Source organism: Acinonyx jubatus, chromosome B2, assembly GCF_027475565.1.
Source record: "Acinonyx jubatus isolate Ajub_Pintada_27869175 chromosome B2, VMU_Ajub_asm_v1.0, whole genome shotgun sequence".
Classification (NCBI taxonomy): domain Eukaryota; kingdom Metazoa; phylum Chordata; class Mammalia; order Carnivora; family Felidae; genus Acinonyx; species Acinonyx jubatus.
The window spans coordinates 142760007-142782876 of record NC_069385.1 but is presented as its reverse complement, the minus strand read 5'-3'; the positions used below and the strand labels follow the sequence as shown (position 1 = coordinate 142782876).

Genomic DNA, 22870 nt, shown 5'->3' with positions numbered 1-22870 from the left:
TTTCCTTTTAATCCATGCTAGACACCCGTAACTCATGACACAGCAAGGGCTTCATCAATTACATTTCCTTTCAAACTGAAGCTAAATCTGTAAAGGGAAAAAGCTTGACAAGTTCATGGTGGGGTCCTATCTCCACTTTAAAATTGAAAGAATAATTAATAGCTAAACAACTATTGCAAAAGTTGTAAAGCCATTATGTATACATAAGCATAAGCGCGTGTGTGTGTGTGTGTGTGTGTGTGTGTGTTAATAATTGGGGATTGCTGGCCACATTAAAGGTCCACGTTGTCATAACAGCAGTTCTACCATTGGGCATCCTACTTCAAGGGTATTAAAAGACAAAACTCAACTCAAGACAAAAAAGAAAAAAAAGGCATTGACTTACCAACCTGGTAAGTCCTAAAGAAATTCTTCAAGAGAATTCCATGGAAATGTCCAAGGAAAGAGAATTTACAAAGAAAATGTTGTATTTTCTGGTGGAATCAAGGGACGTGGAAAACTGATTATAAATGCAAAGATTTATGCCAAGGGAATCTTGTTACAGCAAGGCCCCACAATTGGAACTCTACTTTTGTTGAAGGAGCAGTGAGGTGTAACCAACACACGGGTGCCAGCAGCCAGACTTGTCTGAGGAGACGGTGTGTCGGGTTCAGAGTGTGGACCAAGAGACAATGGAAACTCACTCCAGGAGACAGGTCAGCAAGAACCAAGCTTGTGGTCCAGATGAAGTAGCAAGCTGAAGAAGGAGAAGCTGGTCCTAAGGCAACAAGATGCATCCCCAAGACATCAAAGTAAATCTACCAGGAGCAGAAGAATGCTTTTGACCTCATGGAAGCCACTGACCTGGCTCATCCAACATACTGACCATATCATCTGATCTTCCTTTGTGTGTGTGTGTGTGTGTGTGTGTGTGTGTGTTTCTTTGAGTTTTATGTACGAGGAGAAAAGGAGTAAAATAAATAGCAACTTCAAGTGTGTGTGTGGGTGCATGTCTGCGTGTGAATATGTGTATGTGTATGTGACACACACACACATTTGCAACCGTGGTTAAAATAATAGCCAAAGGATCATAACTACAGAACCCTACAGGGCAAGGTCTGTGGTGCATTTTTGTTTGTTTTTCTGTTTTGGGTGGTTTTTTTTTTTGGTTTTCAATCTATTTCCTGCAACTAATGCATTTACGTATGACAATGAATGTTTGTTTAATGAGTGAATGAGGAAGAACTTTTGTCTCCTCTGGCACACGGTGCTTTGCAGTTGTATTTATCAGGGATGAACAACTGTACTTAAACACTTGATGCCCAAATAATAAAATTAATAACGATATGTCATCAGGAAGTTGTCACTATCTCTTTAACCTTAAGTCTGCTTTTTATCAAAACCTAAATAAATACCTCTGTGCACGCTACGCGGGGGAAGGGTGGAGTCCTGAGAGGGAGACATGAGAGAGGCTCGTGGGGTATCCTGCTGTTCCACATGCTGAGAGGCATGGCCACACACACGAGTGTGATTTGTCACACTGTACACCCAAGATCTGTGCACTTGACTGCAGGTACATTACACCTCCAGCGACAACACGATGCAAGCCAAATAAAATGTGCCATGAGGCCAGACAGGGGAAAAACCTGCTTTTATCGAAAGACTTTACTGCAGAAATAATTTGTCTCAGCTAAAGAGGACTGCCGAGGAAGGTGCCTGAACAGTCATCTGGGGCAGAAAAAGGCGTCTGGTCCTGAAGCATACGCTGCATTCTGCAGCAGCACCAAAATAATGAGCACAACACATACTAGTCAATTTGCAAAACAGAAACCAGTACGTTTCTCGCAACTTCAGTGACGTGACGTGGGTCCATTACATTCCTACAAACTCACCCCGTTGGGGGGTAGTCCAATCTCCTCTTCGCTGCCCGCAGGGGTGAACTGCAGGGAGGCTATTCTGCTGTGGCTGAGCACAGAAGGCCTACCCTAGCCGTTAGGAAGGCTGGACCTCTGCAACCATCCATCAGCTACGGGCCATGTTGCCTGTTCATGTTTTGTTAGCGTGCTTCCCAAAGCACTGGACTGTCCCAGTGTGCTCTGGAGCCAGCGTCTGGGGGACACCTAACACCGAACGCCAAGTCTGTGTGAGAGAAGCCAGCGCAGCTCCTGAGACCCCGCAGGCCTGGGGCCAGAACCCGATTCAGCACCTTCCCCTGCGACACATAGGAATGGAAACCGATGTGTTTAGTATCCAAATGAGGCACAGAACACCAGCAGCAAAGAAAGTTGTCATTTTTTAGTTTACTTGTAAGGCATTATGAAAAAAAAATTAAATAAACAAATACAGATTATTTTTATAATGAATGCAATCTTCTTAGACTAATAGCCAGAGAAGGGCTATGATGGCTACATGTCTAAAAATCCCAAATGGCAAAACATAATTAAAGTTAAAACTGTTGAACAAATAAACCTGTTAAATACATAATATTACCAGGCAGAATAGCTTTGTGTTTATCACTTTGCCACTGTAATTACGTTCACTGCAACTCTTCATGCATATATTAATATCTCGCTAACATTATGGAAGCTAAAACATAAATTGCAGAGCACTGAGTGTAGTTTGAAACAGAAAGAGCACGGTAAAAACTCTTGTTATTAAAAAAGAAAAATAAAAAGGACCTTTGGATTTAATGTTACTACTAATTGCTTTCCTGAGAAGTAAAAGATTCTTCTAACTACATGGGTACTGGTCTCAAATGAAAAATCGTTACGTACCTCTACATGGGTGTCTGGTTAGCAAAGTCTTAAAATTAGGTGTCGCAGGTCTCCTTGAGCATGAAGCAAAAAAGAAATGGTTCAGTTTAACCTGAAGGAGAAAACACCAGGAAGTGAACCTAGGTTGTTATTCCCACGTAAATAGAAGACAAATATTTTTAAGTAATTTTAACTAATTTCCAAAGATTATGGGTAAACCATAATTGCATAGATGTGGGTTCAAGTGGGTGTGTTAGTTATTAGGAACCGGGAGAGGTCAGGAAATTAATTCCCCTGGGGTGAAACTCTGTCTCCAAAAATAAGCAAGAAGAGACTTTGAAATGATTTCTGAAGGCCTGACAAAATCAGTGCCAAAGGTTGCATGAGGAAAAAGAAAAAAAGAAAGAAAAAACGATTACTTGCAATAAAGAGCAAAAGGAGGAGGGGGAGGGAGAGGGGGTTTGCCAAGGAGAAGGAAGACCAGAGAGTCTATAAGTACAGAGCACATCAGGAACCTTTACTGCCTGGGTCCATAAAACACTGTTAATACCACCACCAAGTTACAGAAACAGGGACTGAAAATTTTTAATAAAAATCACAAGCCTTTATTTTATTTATGTACTTATTTATTTTCATTTTCAAGACAGTATGTGAGCAGGAGTCGGGGGGGAGGGGCAGAGGATGAGAGAGAGAGACTCTCAAGAGGGCTTCCACACTCAGCACGGAGCCCAACACAGGGCTTGATCCCACAACCCTGGGGATCATGACCTGAGCCGAAGTCAAGAGTCTGACGCTCAACCGACTGAGGCACCCAGGTGCTCCTCCTTCAGTTTTTTAAAATAAATACCACGGAATGACAATCTCCGTTGCCGTACCTTTTTGGTCCATCACATAATGACTACAAAACTGCCCTGCCATGTCCAATTTAATCGCCATCGTGCTTGTGGTTTTAGAGTGTGGAGTTCCGTTTCCTCGAATTTGGATTTTAATCCCATCAATCATTCGAGTCAGACCCCTGAACACCTACCGATTTTTAGCAACTCGAATTACTCCCATTTTGAGATGGATTAAAACTTAAATCATGCTGAAGGACATGGCCCAACCAGTTAATGTATATATATGGGGGTGGGAGGTTGCAAATCTGGATGATCTCAAAATAGAAACTATTGTATAGCGACTGGTCCCTACGCCCCGCGTGTCTGCACACATCCACGGCACCAACTCGATCTCTCTTGAGACAGTTACCGTGAGCAGCGACAGATCGCTGTTTGCTCAAGCCCTGGACAAAGCCCGAGATTTTCCCTGTGACTGGAAAGGGCCCTGAGTGCCATTCTAGCCTCTTGCCGCCCCCCTGGTCTTCACCACTCCATTGTGCTGCAGCAATAAGGAGCCGGTTCACATTCCCAAATCCTCAAACCTATTTTTACCCCTGAGCTTCTGTACACATGGTCCCCTGTTGATGGAGGTAGGCTTGCTTGCTTCTTAAACTTGCCATCTTCGCCTGCATTTTTTGTCCCTTCACCCCTCCCGTGAAAGATCAACTCATCCAGGAAGTCTTTGATGATGATGACGAAGCCCGTACAGACATCTTCATTGGGGTCTTCAACAGGTAATGTCTAGTCTGCTGTGTCTTCCATGGGATCACCAGCTATTTAAAGAAAGCCCCAGGACCTATCATAGTTACCGAGGCATAGTTGCAATTCACTCATTCAAGCAAGTTGAATGACTAAGAGAAATCAACAAAAGCCAAAATAGAAAGGAGGAGAAAGGAAGGACCAAATGAACAGCAGTGACATTTTTAACTTTCACATAGCTCTGTACTTGTGCTGGTCGGCTCATAGATAGCCCTGTAAAATATTTTACCAAACTCTCTTATGACACATATTTCCCACTTGGTAGATGGACGTTCTTCAGCTTGTTATGAGGACACTGCAGCTCAAAAAGATGTTAAAGACTTGCCTAAATGCAAGCAGATGGCTGATGGCAGGGTTGGAGCTACACCTTCTAAGACACAGTCAGCTCCCTTCCACTTGGCTGCCGTGTGTTATGTGCTGCAGAAGAGGTACATCAGGACGAAGGAAGGGGTGACAGGAAAGAAGCTTCCCCAGAACGATTCTTTGGACACAAAACCTTTCATGTAATAAATGTAGGGAGAAAACATCGCTTTGTGGCTTGAGCACATGCAACCTCAGAACAAAATGTGACATCCTTGCTAATTTCCTTGGAGGCCCAATTTTCAGGGAGGAGCAGGCAGAGATCTACAAGCCTTGGCTGGGGTACCAGGGTTCCACATAACAGCTCCAACAGAGCAGCACTGAGTGAGAGCCACAGCCAGCGATGGGATCCCCGGCAGAACTGTAGGGGGCGGCACCTGGCAACAGAATGGGTAGAACTTTATCAGCAAAGAATGAGTTCAGGCATGGAACAAAAATCCGGGCCAGATCACTTGGCTGCTGTCACAGGGAGGTCCCGTGAACTCAGGCTGTCATTGAACAGACATGGTTTGAAGCCGTTCCAAGGCAGTGGCATTGTCCGCTGAGCCATATCCACAGAGGTAAGGCTGGAGAGGCCTGTGAGATCATCTGGTGCAGAGAGCCTCAAGTATTTTCAATTATTCTTTAAGCATATGACCCAACCCCCCAGCTCTCTTTAAAATGGTGCTAAAACCCAGTGATTCGGTGACCATGTTTTTCTCTCCACAGGAAACCCCTTGGACAAAACTTCTGTTTCCCACTCGTTTTAGAGGAAATATCCAAGTGGGATATGGGGCCTCCTGATCCTGAAAGAGCTATTTAAACTCAAACAGTTCTACGGGATATGCACAGACCCCCAGCGTTGACCTTGGATGTAAGCACTGACTTTACAAGGCAACACTGTACCCAAGTTTGTTCCCTAATGAACACAAGAAGTTTTGCTGGAGGAACCTGCATGAGAATGAGACTTTAGGAATCTACCTCCGATCTGCAGCTAACTGATACGACACTGGCCATCCTCTTTTATCAATCTGGGCCCCCCAAACCTCATCCTTCAACCCACATATGACATTCTATAGCACTAGACTGTTGAGACTTTGATGTATATACAAGCCTGAGATATTTAGTTAAAAGATCACTCAGAGAGGCACTGGAGGGAACAGGTGGATACAGACAACTGTGAGAAACAGAGCTCTCAGGGGACCAAAAACAAATCCTTGGAGACCCCTTATCATAATGAATGAACGAATGGGTGGATGGATGAATCAGAATTTTTCTGCTATTGCTGTGTTTAGGCCTGTAAACATTTTATCACCTGACTGTAAACCTCCCTTGAAATACGGTCAGCATCGATTCCAGCCAAGGATAGTGTCTTATCAGGCTGTTACATCCAATAGTAACATCATCTTGGTATCTTTAGTGACATAGAAATGTCATTCTTCAGAATAGGAATTAGAAGTGTTTACATTTTTTTTAATTTTTAATTTTTTAAATTATAATTTATTGTCCAAATTGGCTAACATACACTCTGTGAAGTGTGCTCTTGGTTTTGGGGGTAGATTCCCATGGTTTACCGTTTCCATACAACACCCAATGCTCATCCTAACAGGTGCCCTCCTCAATGCCCATCACCCATTTTCCCCTCTCTCCCAACCCCCATCAACCCTCAGTTTGTTCTCTGTATTTAAGAGTCTCTTGTGGTTTGCCTGCCTCCCTCCCTCCCTGTTTGCAGCTATTTTTTCCCCTTCCCTTCCCCCATGGTCTTCTGTTAAGTTTCTCAAGATCTATATATGAGTGAAAACATATGATATGTCTTTCTCTGACTGACTTAAAGATTTAAAAATAGAACTATCCTGTGACCAGGCAATAGCACTACTAGGAATTTATCCAAAGGATACAGGAGTGCACATGTATCCCATATGCATAGGGGCACAGGTACCCCCATGTTTATAGCAGTGCTTTCAACGATAGCCAAATTATGGGAAGAGCCCAAATGTCCATCAACTGACGAATGGATAAAGAAATTGTGGTTTATATACACAATGGAATACTACTTGGCGATGAGAAAGAATGAAATCAAGCCATTTGCAGCAATGTGGATGGAACTGGAAGGCATTATGCTAAGTGAAATAAGTCAGGCAGAGAAATGTTTAAATTATGGGGCACCTGGGTGGCTCAGTCGGTTCAGTGTCTGAGTCTTGATTTCAGCTCACGTCACGATCTAATGGTTTGTGAGATCAAGCCCTACATCAAGCTCTGTGCTGGCAGTGCAGAGCCTGCCTGGGATTCTCTCTCTCCCTCTCTCTCTGCCCCTCTCCTGCTCTCTCTCTCTGCCTGTCCCTGGCTTGCTCACTCTCTCTCTCTCTCTGAAAGTAAACTTTAAAAAAATGCTTAAATTTTCTTATCCCTTAATCTTTTTTCTAATTGAGATTCATTAAATTAAATCCTTGTTGTTTTGTCCTTCTACATAGCCACAATACCCAAGGAGCTGAAGAAATTTCTTACTTGCTTGTTTCCAAGGTCCCAATGCTAAACCCTGGCAAAATGCTGTTAGCTATTTGGAGACTGTATGCTAGACAAATCTTGCAAATAAATGAATAAATAATATATGAATGCCCTGGGTCCTTCATTCACCAGATTTATACAGCACAAAACTGATAGGGAAGACTGACAGCAAGTTTAAAATATGTAAATACCTAAATTAGACAATTCAAGCACAAAAATATATTGTACCTTGGTACTTATATAAATTTATGTTTTATGCATTTCTGTTGTATAAGTTAATATATTTCTTGGTTTCTACATGCTCATATCTCCAACAATACCTTGTCTTTAAAGTACTGCACAAAATACCACGAAAGCATTAATCTATAAAGTTTAACTACTGTGTTTGTTTTTATCAACCACCCCAAAGCAGAGTTTCTCTTCATAATGAGGCATTTCCTAACAGCTTGACAGAGTATTTTTAAATCAGCATTGACAAGCTTACTCCGAGCCTAACTATTCCCGAATGCATGCGTGTCTATCTCCATATTCACTGTGGACACCACTGTGAGCTCTGGGTGGAATGCTTTAAATTTCCTCTTGTTCAATATCAATGGCCTGAGCTGCTGAAAAATTTTCTTAAGCTCTCAAAACAGAGTTAGTGTTGATTTCTGGGGTTGGCACGATCTATTTTCTCGCTTAATGCGAAGGAACAAATCTTTGTTTAGCTCCAAAATGGATGATTTTCCAGCCACATTGTTGCATTTGGAAAGAGAGTTCTGGAAGTCATTGCTTGCTGTATTTGTAACTTGCTTTGTATTTTTAGGGCATTATTATTATTATTATTATTATTATTATTATTCAGTGCAGCTTTAGAATTAAAATGTGGATAGTCACTCCTGCTTTTCCCAAGATAAATATAAAAATTTCTCCCTTGGTCACCGAAGCAGTTTTTCCTTTATGCAGGCAATCAACCAAGGGTCAGGTTTACAATGGTGGGGCAAGCGTTCGACTAATGAAAACCATGGAACTTTCTAGTCGCTTAGGTTTGAGGAGTTTGTGCAATTGTTCCAAGACCTATTGGCTCTAATTTCCCCGGCCCTCTCTTTCTGCCTCCTTTTCGATAGCAAGAGATGATCTGTTTCAATTTTTTCAACTTCTCTGGAAATCACAGAGGTGATACCATTGGCTTTTCTCTGCCCTCAAAAAAAGTCCAAGTTGAAAGTACTTCGCTGCATATTTTTGGGATAAAAAGCATTAGGTACCGGTATTTCCTAGCAAGAGTTGGTCTAACTTATATGTTGAAAGACATTTCTTTGGATGGCTTATGAATTTTCATTTGCTTCTGACTGTATCTGATGATCATTCAGTTTCCTCCTCTTTTCTTTTATCTTCAGTGTCCCTTCTACACCTGCTGGACTACATCCCTGCCCCACATCTCTTTAGGCGAGCTGGGGATTTAGGTAGTCGGTGTAAAATATGGGAGATTTCTCTCATCTAAAATTGTTATTTACATGTATTATGTTAGAGTCAGTCCTGCAGTGACCTCTGCAGAGGACAATTCACCAGTCTGTGCAAGAACAAGTAAAATCAGAGCCACTGCATGAAATGAGGAAGTGTATAAAGAAATGTGCAAACAGAGAAAATGGAAGGAATCCAACGGTAAATGTGCCAACAATGAAATGCATAAACAGTTACCACAGGTGAAGAGCACTGAAGCAGAAATGGCTTTGTTTTTGTAACTGTGTTTCAGATTTAATTGAATCAAAATAACATATAGGATAAATTCCTTGCCCGGGGCTCACAATTTCAATTCATCACCCTGGTGGTGGGGGCCGAGGATGGAAAGAGGAGGGAGACACAAAGGCCCAAACAAACAGGGTCCAAAGGTGGGGGAGGGGACATTGGAGGCAGTCATTGAGGGGGGCTCACACGGAATATTCCATTTGTGCCTTCTCCATTCAGGTGCGCTTTTACAATTCCTATCATCCAATGAGATCTGTTGGCTTTTCCCTTTAGCCTCACACTCTGTGTTCCACTTTACCTGTAGCTCACTGAGTGTGCATTCTGTGTTGATTAATTATGTTTATGGACGAGGCTGTGAAGACCTGTCAGAATTCCATTTAGGTTGCTTGTCATGGGCTCATCAACACCTGGCAGGTCTGTTCTTCTATCCTCTGGTGTGATCCAGGCAGATCTTTGATGCAGAGGGACAGGCTCCATGTCAATAACCAGGACCCAAGGTAAACCCAGGGGTGTCATTGTGGTGTGATTTGTAGATAGCAGGGTATGGGAAAGGAGAATGTCAATTAAGTCCAATACAAGTGTGCTGTGTGTACGTATTCCTAGTGCAGGTTATAATTCCCAGGGCTTTTAAATTGTGAATAATTGACATCCCTGTAAGGTGGATCACTATAATTGTCCCCATTTCACTGAGGAGGAAATTGTCCTGCACTCCGGAAAAGCTCATTTATGCTCTGTGTATCTTTGCTGCGTACCCAGGCACTTCCCAGGGGTGCTGTGAGGACCAATTACTAATTATCTGGAAGAGCTCTTGTGCTCTGATGAGATCCTTTAGAATGTAGGTCTCTGTGAAACACTGGTGATACCTTGCTCATGTTTTCTATAATAGTTGGCATCAGGCCAGGCACCTTTGGTCATCTCATCAGCACTGTCGGAACTAGACGGAGAGAGGAGAGAGAGGATCTTAAAGAGAAAGTCGCAGGAGAGACGGTGCTCCACCCAGCCATGATTCAAACGTCAAGACTGTATCAGTAGAGAAACTAACCCTATGTGACCCTCCCGTTAAAATGATAAAAAAAAAAAAAAGAAAGAAAGTTGGGAAATTTTAGAGTTGGAAGGGTCCCGATGGCTACCAGGTGCTAAACCAGCAACGATAAAGACTTGGTACGACATCCATGTGGAAGTGAACTTGGAACGCCACATTGCAATAGCTGATGAAAACAACGTAAGCGACTCGAAGGAAGAATCGTGACAGAGGTCAATTCAGTGCCCTGGGACGCTTGGGTTAATTAGAGAGGAATTTCAAGAGAAGAGTTTTGACCAAAGTCGCAACAAGAAGTGATAATGGACCAAATCCTCGGATTGTGGTATGTCGGCCGGTGCCATGGTGGTTATGAGCAGGTGTTCCAGAACCAGCAGGCCCTGCTGATACAACCATGTGCCTCTAGGTACCAACTTAATTTCTCCGAGTCTCAGTTTTTTCTCATCGGTAAGACGGGATAAGTAATGGTTTGTACCCAATGAGGATCTGGGGGAGAGCAAATGAGGGGATACTTGTCAAAACGTGGGAAGAGAGACTGACACACAATCAATTATCAACAAATCCGCCATTTCGTTGTAGCCGTGGTGTCGCTCCTGGCCCGAAGTAGGTGCTCAACAGTATTTACTGAATGAATGCAAGATTAATCTTTTCCGTAGGTCATTTCTCTGCTTTGGTGTAGTAGCACTGGAGAGTGAATGAGGGAAATAGACATTTTAGAGATGCGCTGGTGTCCTATGAGTAAGGACAAAACCAAAAGAAGACAGCAAACAACTTTTCTTCTTGCAATGGCATTGGCTCCTTCATTCACTTCCCAATGGCTAGCCTTCTTTGAAGTATCTTCTGTCATTCATTCTCCATTTGTTCTTCCACCATTGGCCCCCTTTCACAGACCGTATGTTCTCTCTCTCAGCGTCTTTTGCGACATTCCCTGTCTCTGGGTTTTGTCCTGTATTTCTAACTGCTCCTGGTACTCAACCCCTTCAGAGGTGACCACGGATGCTATCGGTGCCCAGGACTCTGCCTGCTCCTTGCTCCTCGAATCCACCCTTCAGAGGGGCCCCTGGACTCTCCAATCTCATGCCCTACCAACCCTTCCCTCCCACATGTGACCTGAACTTTTCCTCATTCCATGAGCCACCCTGAGAATTACCCTCTCATCTTTCCATTGGTCTTATTTCTGGTCACCCTTCAGCTTCAGGGTGGGCTTCTCTGACTTTTGCACAACCGAGTCCCTCTTGCAAGAATTTCCTCCGTAACAATACTCAGCCTGTTTGCTTTCAATGACTTGTAAGTGTCTGTTTCCCCTGCAGAGTCCCCACTGGTGTCCTGGTGCACTCTGTTCTATGCAGACGTTCAGAGCAGAAGAGGTGAAGAGGCAGAGAGACGTCTTCTACACTCCGTGATCCCAGGAGTGGGGCAGCTCTGCCCAGAGGCCATGTCTTTCTCTAATGTGCACAAAGAGAACTTTTACGCTAAGGGAAGCCCGATCCTCTAATAACTTGAAAGTTTAATGAAGAAGAAACGGTGTCTGTTTGTTCACCACTGAATTCTCAGCTCCTATCACAGTGCCTGGAATCTCTCAACTAATAATTGTTAGATAAATTCTATCCATTACTATGTTCTAAAACTGTACCGTCCTCATGGCAGTCCCTGACCCACATTGTGGCTTTTGAGCCCTAGAAATGTGGCTTGAGGTGTGCTCAGCGTAACGTATACACTGAGTTTCAGACTTAGCAAAAAAAAAAAAAAAAAAAAGGCAGTGTGTCTTGTTAATAATTTTGTATTGATTACATTGATCCAAAATAACATTTTAGAGTTATTGTCTTAAATCAAATGTATAATTAAGATTAATGTCACCTATTTCGTTACATTTTTTTTTCTTTCGAGTGGCTACTACAGATTTTGCATTTGAAGCTTCCATTAGGCTAATGGAACCACACCTTATCATTCCCGTTTTCCAGATGAAGAAATGGAAGCAGACAGGTTAAATAATCCGTTGAGCATTTCACCTAACCAGGTGACAGAACCGGTACTCGAACCCAGACCATCTGACAGCATGTTTGTCCTCAGCCAATGTGTTCAATTCCCTTCCACAGTAATGAAGCCCTTGCTGTTCTCCGAGTGCATCAACACTTGTCATCCCTTTGTATCTTTGCAAGTGTTGCTCTCTATGCTTGGGAATGTCTACCAGCCCGTCATCACCTCATTGACAAGGACATCTACGTGGAAAGTTATCAGCCCTTACCAGGAATGTTTGGTACTTTTCCTTCATGCTCTCCTAGCACCTAAAATACATAAATATTAAGTGTCTTGCTCACTGGGATGATGTATCTGTTCTGTCTTAGTTTTCTAGTATCAAGCATAGCACCTGACACATGATTGGTTCCTAGTGTACTTCTATTGGGTCTGGGACTGCATGGGGTTGCTGGAGGGCCACTGCTTTGAACCGAATATTGTTGGCTGGAAGGTGGTGAGGTTGCCGACTGAGTCGACCTTGTGTGGACTCTTGAGATTTCCAATGATAGTTTGAGAAAGTTGAGAAACACTAGACCGGACAAGATTGAAATTCATCCTAGTCCATCTCTTCGTGCAGAGGTTTTCATTCATGGGACCATTTTTGACAAAGAGTCATAGAATTCCATGATGGTGTTACAGCAGAGACAATTTAATAGCCAAAGCTCTAACTGCACAAAGAAGTAAACAGAGACTGCAAAGTTTAAATAACTCGCCCACAATGATGCTATTAGAGCCTATATTTGAACCCAAATTCTTGCCTTGGAAGGTACCCACAGTCCCTGGCTCTTTCTCATGGACACATAAGTACTAGGATGATTTTACACACACACGTGCGCGTGCGTGCGCGCGCGCACACACACACACACACACCACTGCTAATGACATATTAAAATAATGCATGTTTCCTTACCTAAAACCCAGAGTCATTTGTGGGAATAATCAGGGCTAATAGAAATTCGATGATTTAACCCAAATATCTCCTCACTTACTTGTATACTTTGCAAAGAAATGCACTACTTCCCCTTCCCCAGGACAGGGATAGTTATCCAGCCAATACTTTTCAGACCAGTCAGTCGAAGAAATCAAGTTTCCTCCATTTTGCTGACTTACTTTTTTTCAGTCTTTACTACTTTCATAATTATCACCATAATAGCTGCTAACATTTCTGTAATAATCATTCTCTATCATGACTTCTGCAAATGTTTGACACGCCTTGCCCCTGTCAATGCATACAGCAACTCTACGGGGTTAGATCAGTAATACAATTTCCCATTTGTCAGTGACAGATACTGAAGTCCAAAGAGATTTAATAAATTCCACGGGGTCATAGAACTCTTCTGTGGCAGAAATTGCAGTTGTATTTAAAGTAAACCTGACACCAAAGCTTATGCTCTTAACCGCTAATCCCGTCCGTGTGTCTTCAACACTGTTTTCATGTGCTGTTTAGAAAGAAGGAATCACAGAACTAAAGACCCAGAAATTATTAAGATTCTGTCTGGTCCCTATGAATTATTTGGTAGGAACACAAAGTCAGGTTCTGGAAAATAAATGAATCAACCTCACCTGGACTTACTGTTCTTAAAATGTTTTCCAGATTTTTCTACACCACGCAAGAAAGCGCTTCTCATAAGTGTATGCGATAAATAGGGATGACTGACTTCCATGAATTCTTCCATAAATATATACAGCCATATAAACACATGCATATGCATGTATGTATATCAAAACCTAGTCTGTGTATCGCTAATAATACAGGCCCTGGGAATAACAACCAGCCTGTCAAAACACAGTAGAAGGACCACATTTTGGAGAGAATTACAGTATCATTACCATTGACATGGGTAGAATAGACGAGTGTCCCTAAACTACCGCCTGTCAGGACCTACTCCTATCTTAGTACCCAGTTGAAACAGTACTCAGCCAGCTGCCTGTGGATTTAGCCAACATTGCATGTTAATGCAAGAGTCTGATTGCCCAGATGGTTATTTCTAGGCTCTCAATCAAAAATAGTAACCGAACACGGGTCCAAAGCATATCTAGCCTACACACAGGCTAGTGGCTTCTTGCTTTCTTCACAGATCCCTCTTCTGTGCATCCTGGGCATGTCAATGGTCGCTGTTTTGATAATTCCCACCAGGGACAGGAAGAGGGAAGCAGAAAGGACTGGACATCGATCGGTGAAATCTGTGAAAATTTCTACAGTACTTCATCCTTCATATCTTTGCGTTTTTCCTGTCTTCACTGCTACAATTGTGTCTGGAGTATTCCCTCTAGCTGTGAACCTCCCTAGAGTGAGTGTTCTCCCTCCTTTATCTATTGCATGTAGCACCGGCACAGTGGCTTGGTATTGAAAAGGCAAAATAAAGACTTGGTGAATCTAAGCAGCCGCAAAACAAGCAGACGGACCGAGCAAACAAACCCGAGTGCTCCCGGGGACTTCAGTGGGAGGAGTCCTGATTTAGAAGTTTGGTGACCCCCTGCATGCCCCAAGAGTAGAAATTGCTGGCATACTGTGGAAAATCAGGTCTCTAGGACAATAGTGTTGAATGATTCGATATGTGAGCAGGGGTAGAACCACCTTCAACATTTCGTCCAAGCACCTTTCATGAAAAATTCTGAATCCTTTTTATTAGGATGAAAACCGCAGAGGTGGTGAAAACATGGTACCAGCTTTGCCCGGCGAACCTCGGATTTCTGGGATGTCCCTCTTGATTACACCCCTGGGGAGAGCGAATTCCGTTCCCTGCTTTGCAGAAGGGCCTCCCTTCCTATAAATTACCTTAGTTCTGCCTTCATCAGCCCTTCTGGGTTCTGTTTCAAGAAACAAACATAAGAACAAATAATCTTGCACTTTCTTGCTTGCTCTGTTTACCTAACGGCTTTCCTCAACCAGCAACCTTTTCTAATCTTTCCACCCCCGTGAGCAGAGAATTTTTACAGGGTAAAATTGTTCATTTCCACGTCAGCATGTTTTCTTATATTTGGAATAGCTTGGCTCAGCTACTCTGACCTTGAAATGCAGCCCCACCGCCCCTACCAAGAAATCAGCAGGAGCTGGAAAGTAAAGAACACGGAGTTTCCATTTCTTTGCAAATCCATATTTACATGGTGACGGCTACGCTGTATCCAAAGGCGAAGGGGCGGCCTATCATCCAAAGAGAATGATAGATAAGGATTAGGTTTAATACTGGAAAACATTTAGAGACGGAATGAAAGGCTGCATTCATGATGGAAATAAAAGGGGCCATTCTTTGGCAAAACATAAAACAGTATCTGTTGCAACAACTCAAGTTCTGGGCTGCTTTGCATGGCATCCTTTGTTGCCCAAGGATGGCAGCATCTCCCAGGCCTTTGAAGACATGAAATGATGACAGATAAGGAACCTGTGCCAAGAAGCGAGAAAAAAAAAAAAAACTCACATTTTGATGTGCAACTACTTGATTCTCAGCCATCTAGAAATACAGAGAGGAGGCTGTCAAATGCACTCAATGAACTGCTTTGGTAGCGCTGGTTGATTCATTTCCAATGTTGCCCTGCTCTGTCACATAGTGGAGGGCACATTACCAAGGCTTTCTGGCTCTGAGGAGAACATAAACCCCACGTGTGTAATCTACTCCAGGTGTACTGAAGCACTCTGAAGTACTTCAGTGTACTGAAGGGCTCTCTGCCCTCTTTCTTTGGCTGTGTACCCCCCTGACATTCTGGTGTGATATACCCACTTTTTCTATGTGAAATTCTCATAATAGTATAGCCCAGAAAAACTCCCAAGTAATATATGTACATAGGGGTGTGTGTGTGTGTGTGTGTGTGTGTGTGTGTATATATGTATATATGTATATATATATGTATATATGTGCATATATATATGTATATATGTATATATATATATATGTGCCTGTGTGTGTGTGTGTGTGTGTATATATACACACACAGAATATTGTGTGTATACACAATATTGTATATACACACAATATTGTATATACACACAAAATAGTGACAGAAATTGTTGCTATATAGCAACAATTCATTTCTGTCAATATTTTCCACATATCATTTTTTTGGCATAAGATAGGGAAAACACAAACACTAATCCTGATCATGCCTTAAACCAAAGAACTAAATTACTGAGTTTGCCTACCACTTCTAGATGATTAACAGAGCTTTGAATACACACAACTAATTGTAAGAATCATCAGAAACAGAGCGGATGGACTTCTTTTCTCAATGGCCAAGGTCATTGTCGTTTGTGTAGTGCTGGAAAAAGTAAACATAAAAGACAGAGACATTTTGATATTTCACCTGTATTCAAAAACACTTCTGATACCTTTGATAAAGAATGACATAACATTTTATTTGCTTAACATACAAGGTAGCTAATAGATACTAGCCATGCATGCCCAGGGGGAAAATGACTTTGTTTTACTGCCAGGAGATTTTGTGGCTTTTTATTTTCATGTGTGAACCATGAAATATGCCAGAGACACTTTGTTGCTGTTTACAGTATCTGTGTTCACTATTAACAAGTGGCCAATTTTTACTTCCTATAAGGAACCTGAATAGTAAAACATTTATCTACGTATTAAAAAAATTCCCTTAAATATGTTCTGCATTTCCAAAGAGGCAAATTTCAATGGTCTTCATTAATTTCACTGTTTTTTAAGTTTATTTATTATTTATTTATTTATTTACTTAGAGAGAGAGTGAGCGAGCACGAGCAGGGGAGAGGCAAAGAGAGAGGGAGAGAGAGAATCCCAAGCAGGCTTCCCACTCTCAAAGTGGGGCTCAAGCTCACAAACTGTGAGATCATGACCTGAGCTGAAATCAAGAGTCGGCCACTTACCCGACTGAGCCACCCAGGTGCCCCTAAATGCTCTAATAATCTCTGTTTTGTCTAAGTCTGCAGTTAATCTGCTCATGGTAGCTTAAAGGTTGAAAGACATGCCATTTAATTCACACCATGATTGAAAAAGGAGAATTTGGCTTCACTTGTTTTAAAGATGGATGTTAAACACAACAAGCCCAAAATGAAGTTGCTTATACGAAACTGCACACCACGAAACCGAGACTTAATTACACTCTTAGACCTTCCAGCAATGAACTCTTATACCAGTCAGTCATTGAGTCACCTGATCAGCACTAGTTAGGTCACCCTCCTGGGAGACCATCCCCTAGGGGAAAGTAATCTTGACATAAACAGTCTCCTTTTTCATCCAGTACAACTTCCTTGTTCCTGCTCCCTTCTGCCTATAAAAGTCTTTCATTTTGTACAGCTCCTCAGACCTCCTTTCTACCTGCTACGTTGCATGCTGCAGATTCACAAACCATTGGCTAAAGCCAGAAAGATCTTTAAAATATATTCAGTTGAATTTTGCTCTTCAACATGGATAACTGAAAAGAAAGCGTGTGGACACTAAATCCTGAGACCTTAGTCGATAACAATCATAATTTTAATTTCGTTTTGGCCTCTCTGGTATGATATAGGAGGTGATAAGACAGTAGAGATATCTTTGTCAAGACTTGCTTGATGGAAAGAGGTTATTTTTGTTAATTGGCCCTAAAGGGAGCAGTTGAGGCATCAGGGCCCATATGATAAGAGTCCCTCGAGATTTCTGGTTCCATGATGAAATGGAGTAGTTACCCAGCTGGAATGTTGTTATGGAGGTAGAAATTGCCCGTAGGTACTGCAGAGGGTGATGTTGAGACAATGTGAACCTGGTACAGAATTTGGAAAAGAAAGCCATAGAATCCATTCAAATGCAAATGTAGCCTCCTACATATGTGGGCAGAGTTTGGAACTCAGTTCCCACAGGCTGCATGTCCTGGACAAATGTGAAAGACCCTGTGGCCACCTCTGGGGTTAAAGAAGCATCGTTGCCCACCTCAGTGAGACAACTGCTTTCTCTTCTTTGGCAAGCATTCCTCATTTCTAAAGGGGAAAAAGGAAAACAAAATCCCATCTCCCAACTTCTTCTCTTCACTGCTAAGAAAAAATATCATCTTAACGTAGACAAAATGGTTTCCCTATGCAAGAAGAATGAATGAAATTTCTCTGTTGTTCTGCCCAGTAAAGCCTAACTTGGCTTTTTATCAGGACCATTTTTGCTAATTACTCATCTGAAATGCAAATCAACTGAAGTGAAAGGTCTACTGTTTGGCTAAAGGTCTTCTTTTCTGCCTCCTTCCCGGAGCGTTATGTAAATGTACACTTTTTACTATTAAACTTTTGAAGGATTCCAGTGGACTGTCTCTTTAGGCAAAGTTTTCCAGAAACTTCCATTTCTGTATGAGCAGCCGGCCTACAGAATATGTTCCATATTTAAAAATTCATTGTGTTGGAAATGCCAGAGTTCAGTGCTTAGATTTACTTATAACAAACTTAAAAGACCAGTGGATTTGGAAGGTTAAGGAAATTATCTGGGTCTGAATGAGAACATGTCCGGATCCCAAACAAGCTTCTTTAGGGCTCATCCACAGCCTAAAACCATGGATGACATTCTATCATCTTTTGTTTGACCTACTGAATAGTTCCCCCAAGTGGATGTTCCATCTTATGTAAGAACTTTTCCTCCTTTCACGAGAAATTTGTTGAAACATGAATAAAATATTAGAGAAAAGGAAAAGCATATAGATACCTATGTAAATAATAGAGCCGGTCAGAGAGGGAACACATAGCAGCTCCAAAAATCTAATCCCTTAACCCAAATTAAATTATATTCACCCACGTACTTTACATGCATTTTGCCAACGAGTATCACTAACAATCCTGTGAGGCAGATATTGTTATTTTAGACTTTAGAGATAAGGGCCTTGGACTCAAAGAATATAAGAAAGCAATCTTGGCAGCTGTGTGGTACAGAGAGAATCTGAATGTGAGTCTTTAATTCCAGGGCCCAGATTATTACCCCTCCTCTACCTTGGGAGCTTCCATCCGGCTGAGGCAAGGGAGCAAACGCCCCACGCAACTCATTTAACAAAACTGCGTTTCTCTAATTTGAGGTTTTCCTCAAGAGTCAGGTCCCATCAGATCTCTAAGTTCCAACAGCCCTTGGCAAAGCTACTCTCCTATTGAATACCTATAAATATTCAAGTTCAAAAGATGAGTTTCTGGGGTCCAGGTTTGCCTTTATCTACAACCCACTTGTTCCTCAAGATCAAGCCTTGGGTCGATTTCAAGTACACAAAATACCTGCCTGACCTGGGAAATTTGTCACTAAAGGAAATGTGTTCATGACGGAGCCAACTTCCCTCAGTCTTGACCTTTAAGGGCAAGTGAGGGTCAGAGGAAGTCCACAGTGGATTGTGTCGTCAAGGTATTCCATTAAAGTTACACGAAACATCAAGAAACGTCAAAAAGCCTAGAAAAGTAGAAACCTGTTTCCTAATCCTCAAACAATGGTATTAACCTAAGCAAAAGAGGATTTGATAGAAGAAAGAATCATTGTGTAGCCTTGTCCTAACATAACACACAACACAAAGGGTATATTCACAGTGGAAAGGTACTTTCCTTTTCTTTCAAAATAGGGGACAACGTATCATGAGATACTTTACAGAAGTCCTTTCTCGTAGGACTCTGCAAACAGTACAGGTTCAAGAACAAAATCAAAGTTCCCATTCATGAGACTGATTTGTCTTGCATTTTAGAAATTCTAATTGAATATTTGCACCATGTCCTGTAACCTACAGAAGGAACATACTTCACTTTTCCTGTTTGCTCACCTTTCAGTCTATGAAACAATGATTTCTTTTCAAATCTGAAATTGGAACATTTATTCACCACAATCACTGCATTTGACCCAGAAATTTGTCCCCAGTCATTACCTTCCAAAGAATTTGTCCCCAGTCCATTATCCTCCAAGCTCTCGGTCACATCCAAAAGCTATTAGAATTGAAGCTTCTCCTTCCCGCTCTTTATGGACTTAACTTTTACCTCATCTCCCATACTTCTCCATCAGTGAAATCTAAAATGAGTTCAGAATCTATAGTATGCAAAAAGACAACCTAATACCCTGTATCATGGCATCATTTTATTTGGAGAAACTCAAGTATTTGAAAGTGAGTTCTTGAAATCGCAAATGATAGCAATTGACTAGAAGGAACGGAGAAAAATTTCAAAGGTTAGAACAAATCATACAAAGGATGGAACTTCTTGGACAGAAACTTTCTGTCTTGGAAAACTGATCACCCTTCTGGATAGGAAATGATACAATTCCCACACCACAGCATCAAGAGTTGCTCGGTTGTGGTCCTCTCTGAAGAATTTTGAGATTTTTGTGACAATGTTAATTAGAGTAGAAAGCAATTATCTTTAGATTTCTTCGTTGATTAGTAAAAGTCTTTTTTTTTAATATTATATGTATGCACTTAACCAAGATGTTACAAAATGATTATTTTTGTGATGAAGTTTCAAAACAAGCAAATGTAAGTATTTGCCTGGCTGTGGTCTTACTAGTTCAGGGACCTTTATAGAAGCTACTTTGTATACTAGCTTCATAGATAATGCTCTGTCAAAACAGAACATTTGTGTACAAGTCTAATTCCAAATACTCCAGGTAAGCATAAATTATTCCCAGACTATGCTGCAAATTGAGATTTATGTTTTGTGCTTCAATGTATGGTAGAGTTCTTTATTACTTTTTGGCTATATGTGTATCTTATGTATGAAATAAACCCCATTATTGCTTCTTCATATTGACCACCCTAACAATTGCTGTGGTTTGCTGTACGATTGATTTGGCTTCAGCTTCAGCAATTGTTATATATTGACCAAAATAAATGGATCCAGCTCACGTCCTGTTCCAACTTATCAACAGTATACAGTTAACGCATAATGTGGAGCACACTGGCCTTGATTATGGAATATTGTATTTTAGGGATTGACTAGAAAATGGGCTATCTCTACAAACACGAACCTACGACTAATTACAAAACACGACAAACTTCAGACGACAGAAGCTTCAGACTAATGTCTAAAAACAGAATAAATGAACCTTATCAAAGAGAGAAGAAGTAAGCAACTTCTTGATTCTGAAAGCATCTATTCACCCTATTTTGTCATGGTTTACTCGGAGTGAATGTACGCATTTTAAGTCATTCTTTAGCATCTGCCGTCTTCCAGAACATCTTCTGAGACTGGATAACAAACCTTCCCAGAGCTGCCAGAGGAAGATGCCTAGGAAAGAAGAGAACTCCTTGCCTCCAAATGTGGGAGGAGACCATTAAGTCCCCTTAGTAGCTGAGAAACAGAACGTTCCCACTATATGTAAGCTACCACTATGCTTTGACCCAGGCCAGGGCGCAGGGTGTTGTCCAACAGAGAGCCCAGACTTTGTGTTTCTGCCCCACTGGAGTAATACTTAAATATTTCAGTGAGAAACCTCTTCGCTTGAGCAGAAAAGATCAGTTTGAACATCATTACAGTGTCAACTCTTTTTGAAAAGGGCAGGGCACGCTCAAGCACACTTGCTATCATTTGCTGGGTTTTTTATTTTTTCTTTCTTTTCAACATGTTTAGCATCTTGTGGGCAAAACCTTTCTCTTCCCTGTTCTCAAATAAAATTGTTGGATGGTGCTTTCCTCCAAACAGCCAATTTGAAATTGTCAACTACTCTTATGAAACGATAAAAATGAATTATTCTCTTTAATACTAAATCATAATATTTATTTAAAAGGCTCTGTATTTGTCAGATTTGGACACTAAAAAGGAAAAGAATTATAGTATTTCAAAGGCTGTGTATAAACCTGTGTAAAATTGAAAAACCCGTGTCTAAGGGCTCCTGGGTGGCTTAGTCGGTTAAATGTCCTACTTCAGCTCAGGTCATAATCTCGTGATTTATGGGTTTGAGCCCCGCTTCGGGCTCTGTGTTGACTGCTCAGAGCCTGGAGCCTGCTTCAGATTCTGAGTCTCCCTCTCTCTCTGCCCCTCCCCAACTCTCACTCTGTCTCTGTCCCTCAAAAACAAATAAATGTTTTTAAAAAATTAAAAGAAAAATAAAAAATAAAACAAAAATTAAAACTCACGTCTATTTGACCTTAGGAAAACTAAACACCCCACAACAGTTACTAATTTCAGCGACTTAGAAACATTTTTATTACCTGTGGGCCCACATTTCCGCCAAAACAAAGCTAGCCAAATGAGTATTAATGGTCAACACATTTAAAATTATTACAAGAATTACAAATATCTAATATTTTATTGGCTATTCCAACCTAGAGAGTGATTTTAATTGTATAAGAGTAGTGTTGCCATTACTGATTTAATTAACACATCCATGTACGCAGACCATTTCAAAAAGGAGTCCCGGGGCGCCTGGCTGGCTCAGTCCGGGGGAGGGTGCAACTCTTGATACTGGGTTGTGAGTTCAAGCCCCATGGTGAGTGTACAGATTACTAAAAAATAAAATCTTTAATAAATAAATAAGTAAATAAATAAAGGTTTTGTAAGCCAAACATAAACGTCTAGATATATTTTTAAATTTTTTTTTAATATTTATTCATTTTTGAAAGAGAGAGAGCATGACCGGGTGAGTGGCAGAGAGAGAGAGAGGGAGACACAGAACTTGAAGCGGGCTTCAGGCTCTGAGCCCTCAGCACTCAGCACATGGGGCTTGAACCCATGAACTGTGAGATCATGACCTGAGCTGAAGTGGGACGCTTAACGGACTGAGCCACCCAGGCACCCCTGCCTAATATAATTACATATACATCTAAGTCTTTCTTTCTGTTTATCTACATATCTATCTATCATCTCTCTATCACCTCTCTATCTATCGGTCCTTCTGTCTATCTCAATTAATCTGTTACTTGATTCAGTTTTGCACACTGCTCACCCTACTGTAGCCTCTCAGGTATTGGAGTACCTGACACTACCACTCATCCTCATT

At 41.5% G+C, this 22870-nt stretch overlaps 1 long non-coding RNA gene across 1 annotated transcript in view; it reads right to left on the bottom strand.

The window, feature by feature from the left end:
• The window catches only part of LOC128315709 (uncharacterized), a 372477-nt gene that overhangs the window by 33445 nt on the left and 316162 nt on the right, over window positions 1–22870 (bottom strand). The window contains exon 17 of the long non-coding RNA XR_008298770.1: window positions 2754–2844. This is a non-coding gene — a long non-coding RNA (uncharacterized LOC128315709). The remainder of the gene's footprint in view (window positions 1–2753; window positions 2845–22870) is intronic.